Here is a 3,814-nt window from a genome sequence, read left to right on the forward strand (position 1 = left end):
TGACATAAACCCTCAAAATTTTTCTATTCGACATATTTCAATGCTTGTCAATTAAAGGGTCAACTCCCCTAACTTGCTTATCAGTGTGACCCCGTTTCAGGAACATCCCTATATTTTCACCCTTCATGTACAAAAAAAAAAAAAAAGTTAATGTTTTTGAATGAAAAGTTCACTTAAATTCTAAATCTTTACTAAAATCGGGGATGAGAATAATTTGCATGATTTTATGAAATACGTAATGAATTTCCCGGCAAGGTTTATTTAGACGTAATAATTGGTGATTTCGTGGTGGATAATATTTGTAGCCAGAATTGGCACCCTAATAAAAATAAAACAACAAATTTGAGTACATAGTATTTGATTGCATCTGATTATATTTTTCATTCTGAAAAGAGCTTAAAAACGCCAACCACGTTGCAACCATGGCTCCCACATGTTGGAGCATTGCCCCTAGACTGGGATTTTTTGCTTTCCCCTCAAACCAGATTTTCACGCGTCCCTTGATGATGAATCAATTCAAAGCATGAAAAAAAACAAAAACTGACGAGAATCGTCCAGCTCCCCCCCCCCCCCACCCAGGGGTGCCCCTGTCGGCCCCACCCTTGTGGGGACCATGGTTGTAACGACACACCTTCCAAAGTAGTCACCCTGACGTCAATTATGACGTAAAAATTTGGTGGTTTTCACACATCAGTCAAAATAAATCATGTCATTTCAAAGTATTTTAATGACCATGACCACATTGAAGATCGTTCGTGATGATTCGATACGTCATAAAAATCTCGCATTCTTTTGAAATCGAGAAATTTCTGTTCCGGATTAAAATACTGAAAATTATCCAAAATTTTTTGGTATATGCAAATAGTTTCTCATGTGTAAACAAAACAATCAACTTTTAGAGAGTTTCAAAATCGTTTCCTTTATTCATTACTGATTGTCACAAGACAAATGAAAGTATTTGTAACATGGGTGCATGAATACTCTCTCTTCGAGAACAAAAATACAAATACAGTCAAACCTCGTTAGTGCGTCACCCGGTTAACACGTCACTCCGCTTACCGGGTCACTTTTTGGAAGCTCCAATTACCCTCAGGAAGGAATTGGCACAGCTATGGCTTACTCCGTTTAACGAGTCACTCCGTTTGCTAAGTCATATTTTTGCTCTCTCAAAAGTGACTCATTAACGAGGTTTGACTGTACAGTTCCCCCCTCGTGCGTCACCCGGTTAACACGTCACTCCGCTTATCTGGTCACTTTTTGGAATTCCCAATTGTCCTTACGCAGGAATTGGCACAGCTATGGCTTACTCCGTTTAACGAGTCACTCCGCTTACTAAGTCACATTTTTGCTCTCCCAAGAGTGACTCATTAACGAGGTTTGACTGTACTTATGGTTGTCTTATTCTAAGTATGGATAGAGCTTCTCGATTTACCCCAACATATTTATCGTATTTCTTTTTAAACGTGTCAATTGTGTTACAATTTACTACCTCCGCGGGTAAGCTATTCCATTTATTACCAACCCTATTAGAGAAAAATTCCCTGCGACACCATAGCCTTGCATTGTCCCTCGCCAATCGATACTGGTGTCCCCTTGTAAAAGCAGTCGATTGGCGGTGTACTAAAAGTTCATGGTCCATTCTATCCATCCCATTGAAAATTTTGAACACTTCGATCATACCTCTTCGACACCTGCGTTCATCCAATGTAAACATATTCAAAAAATGAAGTCTCTCTTCATAACTCAAGCCCTGTGTGCCAACAACGACACGCGTAGCTCTTCTCTGCACCCCCTTCAACCAAGTCTACGTCCCTCTGTAGCTATGGTCTCCAAAACCTTACAGCATACTCCAGTCCAGGACGAACTAATCCTCGAAAAAGCGGAAGAATGACTTTCGGAGAACGTGAAGAGACCTTTTTGAAAATGAGACCAAGCATTCTATTCGATTTTTTGTCCACCGCTGAACAATTTTCAGAAAATCTAAGTCGCTCGTCAATGAGAATTCCCAAATCAGTGTCCCTAGTTGCATCTGGGACAGTGACACCATTCAACTCGTAAGAGAACCGTGGGTTGTTCGAACCAAAATGAGCGACCATGCACTTATCAACGCTAAACATCATGCTCCATTCATTTGCCCATGCTGCAATCCTGTTTAAGTTGGTCTGGAGCAATTCCCTATCGCTTTCATTATCCCCATTAGCTTCATATCATCTGCGAATTTGCTAGTAATCACATCGATACCTTGATCGAGTTTATCGATAAAAAGTGAAAAAAGTATGAGGCCAAGGACACTTCCCTGAGGAACTCCATTTGTGACGTCTGTAAGCCCGTAAAAAATGCCTTTTCTTAAAATAAAAATTTGGAGAAAATTTGTAGTCGAGTGTAATTTGGTTTGAATGGAAATATAAAACTTTTGAATGAACGTTGTTCGTATGAAATCTTGTATAAATAGGATGAAATTATATAATTGAATCCATATCATGTTTCATAGATAGGATCTATGAAATCAGTTAATGGTTGAAAAACATGTGCTGGAGATTCTTTGTGATGCTGATATTAAACTGAAAAGAGAGAGAAATGGAATTTTCAAAATCTTCCACTTTTCTTTATTCTTTTTGCGAATTATAATTTAAAAAATCGAATAAAAATTATAATCTTAATTTTTTAAGGATAAAAAATAAAAGAAGACGAAAATAGAGCTGCAGTCGGCAATTATTCAACAATATGAAAACAAGATACAGAGTGGGCAAAAAGTCCGTAAGAACTTAATAAATAAAAACCGGAAAAATAACCGAAATAAAAAACGGGTTGCATGGGGTTAGCATCGCTAAAAGGTCACGGGAATAACTCAATAAACAGCTGATAGGTGGTGCCACGGCCCCGGGGACAATTACCTTCATTTTTTTTTCATGCTGTAAATTCACTAAGAGCCCGTGAAAAATCTGGCTTGGGGGCCCGCCAAAGATCAAAGCCTGGGGCCCTGCTTTGGGGGGCCATGGTTGGTGCTGACGTACACAAGTCAAAGAAAAGATACGCAAATAACAAACAGAATGCCTGAGACAGGGTTCGATTCCCGTTCGCGCAGAGCACTCCAACCTTTATGTTATATTTGTTCCCAAATGGTGCCATCTATCTCCCAAACGTCAAAATATTTGCGAGTGGTAATTTTTTTTAACGTCCAGTTGATGTTCCCAAAGTGGACATAATTACCATTTTTATCACGTCAATTAATTCTCCAGAAGCTTTTTTTATTGACGTCGGGTGACAACGTGGGATCATTGAGAACAAATATAATTAGGGGCCGTTCAAGTATTACGTCATCATCGATTGGGGGGGGGGTGTTCTTATTTGCTGACTTGTGATGACAAGAGGGGAGGAGGGGGGGGGTTGGATAATGGTTACGTCATCAACCACCCTTTATGAAAATATGAGTTGGGATTTAGAGGGGCAGAGCTGATGACGAAATTGTGCTGACAAGGGGCGGGGGGGGGGTCAAAAATGGCTAAAAATCTGCTTACGTAATACTTGAATGGCCCCTTATATAAACTTACGTCCATTCCTCCCCATTTCTCCTCTCAGCGTGGGATGCCCTAAACATGCCCCGAGCGTTTTCACGCCCGTTAGTATCAGTAAAAACAATCTATATAGGGGCAAATGGGACTTTTTTTTATGTGTCTCCATTCAGGAAAAAAAGACATACAAAAACAAGTATTGCGCACTCTTATCAGTGCGATAAATGACTTCTTAATCTATTTAGGCACCACCCTCCGTTACATAATTCTGGTATCCATCTTGATATCGTTATACACTCATT

Source organism: Pholcus phalangioides, unplaced genomic scaffold, assembly GCF_987345545.1.
Source record: "Pholcus phalangioides strain wild (caught in Gottingen) unplaced genomic scaffold, Ppha-v1.0 ptg000008l_1, whole genome shotgun sequence".
NCBI lineage: Eukaryota > Metazoa > Arthropoda > Arachnida > Araneae > Pholcidae > Pholcus > Pholcus phalangioides.